Source organism: Trachypithecus francoisi, unplaced genomic scaffold (assembly GCF_009764315.1).
Source record: "Trachypithecus francoisi isolate TF-2019V2 unplaced genomic scaffold, Tfra_2.0 Lachesis_group7, whole genome shotgun sequence".
Classification (NCBI taxonomy): domain Eukaryota; kingdom Metazoa; phylum Chordata; class Mammalia; order Primates; family Cercopithecidae; genus Trachypithecus; species Trachypithecus francoisi.
In genome coordinates, this window is record NW_022681472.1 from 43,394,267 (window position 1) to 43,405,894 (window position 11,628).

Consider the following 11,628-nt stretch of genomic DNA (forward strand, 5'->3'; position numbering starts at 1 on the left):
TTAAATTAAATATTTTTGAATTTGAAGGACAAATGTATTAAACACAGGGCAAATATACCTTTGTAAGAGAGCATGGCTCCAAAAGAGTGTTGCCAACTTATTTTTGGTTGGTATGTTTTCCTCTAGAAAAACAACATTTAATTCTTTGTTTATTTTAATTTTATTTGGAATGGATGGAATTGTGGGGTAGGAGAAAAGATGTTACCCATTTTAATGTTAGCAAAAGCAGCCTCAGCTTCTACTCAGTCTCTTTCTCTCATGTCCTCACAACCCGAGGTCTAACCTTTAAAATTCTTTTTCTCCACCTCCGTCTCAACCTCACTGTGGTTTATATGTAGACAAACACACACAAACCCTTACACTTATTTCTTCCTCAGCAGTATTCCATTTTTAAAAGATATAAACATAGTTCTTTTATAAAAAGAATTTGAACTTTTTAAAGAATAAGTAAAACTTCAATCCTGAAAATGATTGAACATTTTTGAAAATACTGATATCCTTTGGAGAATATTTTTAATAATCAAAAGTAATCTTGATTGACTTATTTTTCATCTAGAAAATGGAAATATACATCCAATCTTAGACTGAAGCAACCAAATGTAGTCACTTTGGTGCCTGCCCTTGTAACTTTATATTCATGTATTGTTATGTGATAATATAATCCACAGGCATGTGAACCAGGATATATAACCATTTTTCTTATAAATGTAAGAGAATACTAAGAAAAACCACACAATGAAGACAAAAGGAAAGAATAAGGGATTTTTCCCCCCCTACTAGATCCAGTGGAAAAAAAAAATGTAGTATAGGACTTTGCTTCTATTTCCTTAAACAAACAAAATTGAGACTATCAATGAGACATAATGGGGCAGACTGGTTGATACTAAATTGATCATTTTTTTGGAAGCTCTTTCATATCATAAACTACCTATCTAGTCTGAAAGCAACATACCTCTGAGATATAAAATCAAACTTAATTCATGCCCTGTCATCTGTTTTGTAGAACCTCAATTTAGAATATCCCTTCTCAGTGTGAATAATACTAGAGAGTGTTGGAAATTATAGCCATAATACAACACAAAATTTCTATTACCTCATACAAACAGGTACTAGGCATGAGACGGGAGGTACTAATCACAAGATGGGGACATGGAAAACACTTCTGAAGACAGAAATACATTATGCTCCCTAGTTCTTTAATAAATTTTGAAACATGGAAATCTCACAAATCTCTTTTAGCCTGGGATTGCCTACCATTTATCCATTTGTTTACTAAAATCTGGCTGAATGTAAGGCATTATCACGACTCATTCCTTAACCTGTTTCTCAAATCTATTATGCCCTTAACTCATCTCAAAATTGCTTTGCAAATCTTTTACTCCTATACTGTGCCATTTTGCTTTCATTGTTAACACAGTTTGCCCAGTCATGCTGGATAAAATCTAAACTATAAAGTCACCTTTTATTTGACCTTCAAATTGAGCCCCACATAAGTTTTTTGATGAGTTTTCTCTCCTTTTTTTTTTTTTTTTTTTTTTTTTTTTTAGAACAAACAGCCATGAAGTTTATCTTAAAAAAAAAAAAAAAAAAAGTTGACGGGTAAGACTTCAGTGCTTGGATGTAGCAGCTGACTCACTGGCATTATTTTACCCATAGCTTATTTCAATCTCTTGTTGGTATTGTTGTTTGCTTGTTGTATTTTTTTTTTTTCTTTCCAAGCCTTTTGAGGCCGAAGTCTACTAGTCAGCTGAGGTCCCAACTCTTTAAGACTAACAGTTAAAATAACAGTCAGTGTATGAGAAAGTTACCATTGGTAAGGATGAACCAGTTAGGGCTTCTTTAAGTCCTAAGGTCACAGCAATCTTTTGACCTTAGTTGGCTTTTCTTGCAATATGGTTTTCATTGTCACTCCCATAATCTATATCTGGATCATCGTCTTCCTCGTCATATTCATCATAAATTTCTCCATTGATTTCCTCAGCCTGTATGTCTTCCTTGATATGTGGCTCCTCTCCTATTGCATAAGTGCTCTGGATAACAGGCATCCCAGGCTCTGGGCATCTGGACACACTTGAGTGCTCTGAGGGCAGGTGAGGGGAGGGCATTGCAGCCGTGGTGATGGCTCCACAGTATACAACACCAGTAGTGACAACTAGGATCTGTGCTTATTGCCCAACACTGAAGTACTGCCACATCTCCTGCCTACTGTTGCGCATGATTGCCTTGTATTCACCAACGTGCAGCTTCTTGCCACCCATTAGGCAGGTGCGCTTTGGTCTAGGCTTGTACTTATGGTCAGGGTACTTCTCTAGGTGCTGCTTGCTGAGACGGGCTTGTTCCTCATATATGACTGTTTTCTAGGTTTGTCATAGCTTTCCAGCGAGATTCCAATATGTTGCTGATGTTGGAGTCGTTCATGTCAGGAAAGGCTTGAAGGATCTTTCTCCGTTCATCTTTAGTCCACATCATGAAGGCAATCATTGGATGCTTTATGTGTAGTTCATTGCTACCATGCCCCTTGGATTCCCTATAAATCCTTGACTCTGAGATTCCAGCACTTCCATCAGAATCTCCACTCAGATTGAAATTCTTCATTGCATGGTTAAATTATCCTTCTTCATTCTGTTTAACTGCCAGTTGCTGAGTCAGACTCTCCAGTGTTGTTTTTCCCTTTTCTGTCCAGCAGTTATTGAGACCCAGACTATTCACAACAGCCACCTTCCCATAAAGCACCTGTTGTTCCCATCAAAGTTGCTCCTTCATTTGCTGAGCTTCTTGGATTGCCTTGGTGACAGCATCATGGTCATTTAAGTAAACTATTGTGCTAACTCTGGCTGAAGGACTAGCTAACACTGCTGCAACACAGGCTTTGAGGGGGCCTGCCCCACTGTTCTTCTCAGAGCCGGCATATGGGGAGAGGTGGGTGATGTGGGTGGTTTGCCATCAGAGGTCTTGAGTTTAGCTGATAGGTTCAGTGGCTATGCCACTTCATCCTGTATGCACAGCTCCTATGGCACAAATCTGAGTTTCTCTTTATTCAAATGGGTAGGTGACTGAAGAACAGGACAACAAAGTTCTAGGAAGATTTGGTGATAAATCTTACTGGTGAGTAAAATAAAGCTTACTGGTAGCATTATTTCATGGAATAGCTGGATACAATGCAAGGTAGAGTTTAGATCTGTGTCACTAAATCCTAACAGAATAAATATATAACGGATGGGAAGCCCATGATAAGAAGTCAAATACTGAGGAAATTAAGAGAAAGAATTGAATTTGGAGGAGTTTTGAACCAGGAAGAAAGGGAAGAGCTAGAGACATTTCCTACTGAAATATCAGGTATATGTTATAGTGTTTCATAGAGTCTCTGGTATTTGAGTTCAATAATATGCCTGGAGGAAGTAATGGAACCAACCAATGGAATATTCTATTTATAAAATATTTCTCAAACAATCTGTGATTTGGTCAAATTTATTTATTTACTGTTTTGACACTGGAGAGGATGTGGAGAAATAGGAATGCTTTTACATTGTTGGTAGGAGTGTAAATTAGTTCAACATTGTGGAAGACAGTCTGGTGATTCCTCAAGGATCTAGAACCAGAAACACCACTTGACCCAGCAATCCCATTACTGGGGATATACCCAAAGAATTATAAATCATGTACTAAAAAGACACATGCACACGTATGTTTATTGCAGCACTGTTCACAATAGCAAAGACTTGGAGCCAACCCAAATGCCCATCGATGATAGACTTGATAAAGAAAATGTGGCACATATATACCATGAAATACTATGTAGCCATAAAAAAGGATGAGTTCATGTTCTTTGCAGGGTCATGGATGAAACTAGAAACCATCATTCTCAGGAAATGAACACAAGAACAGAATATCAAACACCGCACATTCTTACTTATAGGCAGGAGTTGAACAATGAGAACACATTGACACTGGGAAGGGAACATCACACACCAAGGCCTGTCAGAGAGTGGGGGACTAAGGGAGAGATAACATTAGGAGAAATACCTAGTGTAGATGACAGGTCGATGGGTGCAGGAAACCACCATGGCACATGTATACCTATGTAACAAACCTGCAGGTTCTGCACATGTATCCCAGAACTTCAAGTATAGTAAGTAAGTAAGTAAATAAATAAATAAACAGAATTATTTACTGTTTCTTATATAGCTCTTGAACTTTTCAACTTGTGACTTGGCATTCCCTATTTACTGCAATCCCTTAATATTTAAACCCTACCATTTAAAAAAAGCTTCAATGCAAATATTTAAAGTCTACCTTTTTTTCTGAAGATAATCAGGTTGCCCTAATTTGGAAATAACTTATTTTGGCTTTGAACACACATAAAACTTCTTTCTAACTATTGTTATACTTGTGAGATAGATATATTACATCTAGTTAAAACATATGAACACTGTATTATATACATATGTGGGGTAGGTGTTATGTGTTCATGGATCTGTAATAGTTCCCCTTCTACTTTGGTAAGTATTTTGAAGGCTCTTTTATCTTTATAAGTTCTCATTATCATTGTATTTCTCATAATAGGTGCCTAGTAGAAATGTGTTAATGAATAAAGGAAGAAGTTAGGAATGAAAAAAAGAAGAAAGGAATTCAATGGCTAGGTAAACAGTGCATCTTTAAGAACAACTAACCTACCTCTACCATGTGAAACTTCCTTTACATTCTCCTTTCCCTTCTTCTGTTGACAATAAATATTAGGTTTAAAAGATAAGATAACTGAGGAGAAGATTCTGAGAAGATGGTGGAGTAGGAATCACCAGAAACCTGTCTCTCCACCTGTACAACAACTGAGCTGGCAGGATCTGCCTGATTTAACATTTTTGGAACTCTAGATTCATTGCACATGCTCAGGGGAAGGTCCAGGCTCAGAAAAAAATCCTGAGATCTCCATTTCATACCCTCAGGCTAATTCTCACCACAGAGACAAATTTTTACAACAACTAATAAATCAAAAACTTTTACAAAATCAAATCAAAATAAAAGAGCAAATCCAGGGAACAGGAGAGAATTTGATCTCCAGAGTTACCACATTTTTAGATTCAAATTTTCAGTTTGAAATGACAAAAATCACAAGACGTACAAAGAAAAAGGAAAATATAACCTATGCAAAGAGAAAACAAAATAAACAAACAGAAACTTTTCCTTAAAAAAAGACCTAATGGCAGATCTACTAGACAAAAGTTTTAAAACAACTGTATTAAATGCATTAATGATGCTCAAAGAACTTAATGATGATGTGAAGAAAGTTAAGAAAAAATATATAAACAAATTAGATTATCAATAAAGAGACAGAAAACATAAAGAGAAACCAAAAAGAAATCCCCAAACTGAAAAGTACAACTGAAGTGAAAACTTCACTAGAGAAATTCAAATGTAGATTTGAGTAGAAAGGTGAAAGAATCACCAAACTTGAGGGTAGGATAATGGAAATTATTAAGTTTGAGGAACACACACACACACAAATATTGAAGAAAAGTAAACAGAGCCTAAGAAACTTGTGGGACAAGATAAAACAGACCAACATATACATTGAGGGAATTCCAGAAGAAGAGAAAAAGATAAGGATAGAGAGACTGTTTGAAGAAATAATGACCAAAAACTTCCTAAATGCAACGAAAGAGATAAATATGTAAGAAGCTCAAAAAACTCTAAGTATGATGACCTCAAGGAGACCCACACTGAGATACATTATAATCAAATTATTGAACGACAGACAGAATTTTGAAAGCAACAGAAGAGAAGTGACTCATCACATACAACTTTTCCTCAATCTGATTACTGGCATGTTTCTCATTACAAATTTTGAAAGCCATGCTATAGACTGAATGTTTGTGTCCTTCCAAAACACACGTGTTGAAGCCCTAATCCCCAGGATGGAATTTGGAGGTGGGTTCTTTGGGAGGTAATTAAATCATGAAGGTAGAGTCCTATTGAATGGGATTAATGCCTTTACAAGAAGATACATAAATGAGACTATCTCTCTCTGCATGTGAAGACCAAGAAGGCAACTATCTTCAGACAAGGAAGAGGTCCATCACCAGAACACAACCATGCTAAAACCCTGATGTCAGATTAGTGGGAAATAAATGACCATTTTTTAAGCTATACAGCTCATGGTATTTTGATATGGCAGGCCAAGCTAACTAAGACAGGGCAGAAGACAATGGGCTGACATATTCGAAGTGCCAGAAGAAAAAAAGTTTCAACCAAGAATCCTGTGTCTGGCAAAACTGCCCTTAAAAATATAAAAAGAAATGAAGGCATTCCTAGATAAACAAAAGCTGAGAAAGTTCATTACCACTAGACCTGCCCTGCAAAATGCTAAAAGGAGTCCTGAAAGTTGAAATAAAAAGACACTAGAGGGTAACTTTAAGCCATGTAAAGAAATAAAGATCTCAAGAAATGTGTAAGTAATTAAAAATAGCTATAATTGGGGCATTCCAAGATGGCCGAATAGGAACAGCTCTGGTCTGAAACTCCCAGCGTGATCGACGCAGAAGATGGGTGATTTCTGCATTTCCAACTGAGATACCTGGTTCATCTCATTGGGACTGGTTGGACAATGGGTGAAGCCCACGGAGGGTGAGCTGAAGCAGGGTGGGGTGTCACCTCACCTGGAAAGCGCAAGGAGCCAGGGGATTTCCCTTTCCTAGCCAAGGGAAGCCATGACAGACTCTACCTGGAAAATCGGGACAATTCCACAGAAATACCGTGCTTTTCCAACAGTCTTAGCAATGGCCAAACTAGGTGATTCTCTCCCGTGCCTGGCTTGGCAGCTCCCATGCCCATGGAGCCTTGCTGTGCTGGCACAGCAGTCTGAGATCGATCTGTGAGATAGCAGCCTGGCTGGGGGAGGGGCGTCCACCATTGCTGAGGCTTCAGTAGGTAAACAAAGCGGCCAGGAAGCACGAACTGGGCAGAGCCCACGGCAGCTCAACAAGGCCTACTGCCTCTAGACTCCACCTCTCTGGGCAGGGCATAGATGAACAAAAGGCAGCAGACAACTTCTGCAGACTTAAACATCCCTGTCTGACAGTTCTGAAGAGAGCAGCAGTTCTCCCAGCATGGTGTTTGAGCACAGAGAATGGGCAGAATGCCTCCTCAAGTGGGTCCCTGACCCCCATGTAGCCTAACTGGGAGACACCTCCCAGTAGGGACAGACAGACACCTCATATAGGTGGCTACCCCTCTGGGACAAAGTTTCCAGAGGAAGGATCAGGCTGCAATATTTTCTTTTCTGCAATATTCACTGTTCTGCAGCCTCCACTGGTGATAACCACGTCTGCAACAAGCAGACCTAATAGACATCTACGGAACTCTCCACCCCAAATCAACAGAATATACGCATTGCACTTATTCTAAAATTGACCACATAATTGGAAGTAAAGCACTCCTAAAAGAACAGAAATCACATCAAATTGTCTCTCAGACCACAGTGCAATCAAATTAGAACTCAGGATTAAGAAACTCACTCAAAACCTCACAACTACATGGAAACTGAACAACCTGCTCCTGAATGACTACTGAGTAAATAATGAAATGAAGGCAGAAATAAAGATGTTCTTTGAAACCAATGAGAACAAACACACAATGTACCAGAATCTCTGGGACACATTTAAAGTGGTGTGTAGAGGGAAATTTATAGCACTAAATGCCCACAAAAGAAAGCAGGAAAGATCTAAAATCGACACCCTAACATCACAATCAAAAGAACTAGGGAAGCAAGAGCAAACAAATTCAAAAGCTAGCAGAAGGCAGGAAATAACTAAGATGGGAGCAGAACTGAAAGAGATAGAGACACAAAAAACCCTTCAAAAAATCAATGAATCTGGCCGCGCGACGTGGCTCACACCTGAAATCCCAGCACTTTGAGAGGCCAAGGTGGGTGGATCACAAGGTCAGGAGATCGAGACCATCCTGGCTAACATGGTGAAAGCCCATTTCTATTAAAAATAGAAAAAAATTAGACAGGCGTGGTGGTGGGCGCCTGTAGTCCCAGCTACTCAGGAGGCTGAGGCAGGAGAATGGCGTGAACACAGGAAGTAGAGCTTGCAGTGAGCCAAGATCATGCCACTGTACTCCAGCATGGGTGACAGAGCCAGACTCCGTCTCAAAAAAAAAAAAAAAAAAACAACAAAAAAAAAAAATCAAAAAAATCAATGAATCCAGGAGCTGGTTTTTTGAAAAGATCAACAAAAGTGATAGACTGCTAGCAAGATACATAAAGAAGAATAGAGAGAAAACTCAAACAGATGCAATAAAAACTGATAAAGGGGATATCACCACCAATTCCACAGAAATACAAACTACCATCAGAGAATACTATAAACACCTCTACATTAATATACTAGAAAATCTAGAAGAAATGGATAAATTCCTGGACACATACACCCTCCAAAGGCTAAACCAGGAAGAAGTTGAATCTCCGAATAGACCAATAACAGGCTCTGAAATTGACACAATAATTAATAGCCTACCAACCAAAAAACTTCAGGACCAGATGGATTGACAGTCAAATTCTACCAGAGGTACAAAGGGAAGCTGGTGCCATTCCTTCTGAAACTATTCCAATCCATAGAAAAAGAGGGAATCCTCCCTAACTCATTTTATGAGGCCAGCATCATCCTGATACAAAGCCTGGCAGAGACACAACAAAAAGAAAGAATTTTAGACCAATATCCCTGATGAACATCGATGCAAAAATCCTCAATAAAATACTGGCAAACCAAATCCAGCAGCATATCAAAAAGCTTATCCACCATGATCAAGTCAGCTTCATCCCTGGGATGCAAGACTGATTCAACATATGCAAATCCATAAACATAATCCATCACATAAACAGAACCATTAGCAAAAAACACATGATTATCTCAATAGATGCAGAAAAGGCCTTAGACAATATTCAACAGCCCTTCATGCTAAAAACTCTCAATAAAGTAGGTATTGATGGAACATATCTCAAAATAATAAGAGCTGGTTTTGACAAACCCACAGCCAATATCACACTGAATGGGTAAAAACTGGAAGCATTCCCTTTGAAAACTGGCAAAGGACAAGGATGTCCTCTCTCACCACTCCTATTCAACATAGTGTTGAAAGATCTGGCCAGGGCAATCAGGCAAGAGAAAGAAATAAAGAGTATTCAATTAGGAAATGAAGAAGTCAAATTGTCCTTGTTTGCAGATGACATGATTGTATATTTAGAAAACCCCATTGTCTCAGTCCAAAACCTGCTTAAGCTGATAAGTAACTTCAGCAAAGTCTCAGGATACAAAATCAATGTGCAAAATCACTAGCATTCCTATACACCATTAACAGACAAACAGAGAGCCAAATCATAAGTGAACTCCCATTCACAATTGCTACAAAGAGGATAAAATAACTAGGAATCCAACTTAAAAGGGATGAGAAGGACCTCTTTAAGGAGAACTACAAACCACTGCTCAACGAAATAAAAGAGGACACAAACAAATGGAAGAATATTCCATGCTCATGGATAGGAAGAATCAGTATCATGAAAATGGCCACACTGCCCAAAGTAATTTATAGATTCAATGCCATCCTCATCAAGCTACCAATGACTTTTCTTCACAGAATTGGAAAGAACTACTTTAAAGTTCATATGGAATCAAAAAAGAGCCCGTGTTGCCAAGACAATCCTAAGCAAAAAGAACAAAACTGGAGGCATCACACTACCTGACTTCAAACTATACTACAAGGCTACAGTAACCAAAACAGCATGGTACTGGTACCAAAACAGATATACAGAACAAGGGAACAGAACAGAGGCCTCAGAAATAGCATGACACATCTACAACCATCTGATCTTGACAAACCAGATAAAAACAAGAAATAGGGAAAGGATTGCCTATTTAATAAATGGTGCTGGGAAAACTGGCTACCCTTATGTAGAATGCTGAAACTGGATCCCTTCCTTACACCTTATACAAAAATTAATTCTAGATGGATTCAAGACTTAAATGTTAGAGCTAAAACCATAAAAACCTTAGAAGAAAACTTAGGCAATACCATTCAGGACATTGGCATGGGCAAGGACTTCATGTCTAAAACACCAAAAGCAATGGCAGCAAAAGTCAAAATAGATAAATGGGATCCATTTAAACTAAAGAGCTTCTGCAAGACAAAAGAAACTATCATCAGAGTGAATAGGCAACCTACAGAATGGGAGAATATTTTTGCAATCTACCCATCTGACAAAGGGCTAATATCCAGAATCTACAAAGAACTCAAATTTACAAGAAAAAAAGAAACAACCCAATCAAAAAGTGGGCAAAGGATATGAACAGGTGCTTCTCAAAAAAACACATCTATGCAGCCAACAGACACATGAAAAAATGCTCATCATCACTGGTCATCAGAGAAATGCAAATCAAAACAACAATGAGATACCATCTCATGCCAGTTAGAATGGCAGTCATTAAAAAATCAGGAAACAACAGATGCTGGAGAGGATGTGGAGAAATAGGAATGCTTTTACCCTGTTGGTGGGAGTGTAAATTAGTTCAACCATTGTAGAAGACAGTGTGGTGATTACTCAAGGATCGAGAACTAGAATCACCATTTGACCCAGTGATCCCATTACTGGGTATATACCCAAAGGATTATAAAGCATGCTACTATAAGGACACATGCAAATGTACGTTTATTACAGCACTGTTCACAATAGCAAAGAGGTGGAAACAACCCAAATGTCCATCAATGGACATTTAACTGGGTTAAGAAAATGTGGCACATATACACCATAGAATACTATGCAGCCATAAAAAAGGATGAGTTCATGTTCTCTGCAGGGACATGGATGAAGGTGCAAATCATCATTCTCGGCAAACTATCATAAGGACAGAAAACCAAACACTGCATGTTCTCACTCATAGGTGGGAAGTGAATAATGAGATCACTTGGATACAGGGTGGGGAACATCACACACAGGGGCCTGTTGGGGGGTGGGGGGGGCTAGGGGAGGAATAGCATTAGGAGAAATACATAATGTAAATGATGAGTTGATGGGTGCAGCAAACCAACATGGCACATGTATACCTATGTATCAAACCTGCATGTTGTGCACATGTACTGTAGACCTTAAAGTATAATTTTAAAAAATTTAAAAATTAAAAAATAGCTATAATTACTGTAAAAATGACGTGTAACTCACTTTTTGTTTTCTACATGATTTAACAAACTAAGATATTTCAGAAATTATTAGTCTAAATGCTAGTATTATTGTACCTTTGGTTTATAACTCTGCATTTTATTTTCTATATAAGAGACTAATATGTTTTTTAAATGAGTTTATGTTTGTAAACACACAATAAATAAAGATGTAATTTTGTGACATCACCAACTGAAAGCAGTAAGGGTGGGACTGTTAATGGAGCAAAATTTTTGTATGTTATTGATGTTAAGCTGGTTTACATTTAACTCAGACTTAAGACTTTAGAATGTTAAATGCAATCCCCAAGAAAACCATAAAAAAATAGCTAAATAATAGGAAATGAGAAAGGAATTTAAAATTTTCACTATAAAAATCAACTGAACATAAAATAAGATAGTATTGCAGGAAATGAGGTG

At 38.0% G+C, this 11,628-nt stretch overlaps 1 pseudogene; it reads right to left on the minus strand.

Moving 5' to 3' along the window:
* Positions 1–1,871: 1,871 nt before the first annotated feature.
* On the minus strand, positions 1,872–2,709 carry LOC117079190 (annotated as a pseudogene).
* Between the last annotated feature and the right edge of the window lie 8,919 nt (positions 2,710–11,628).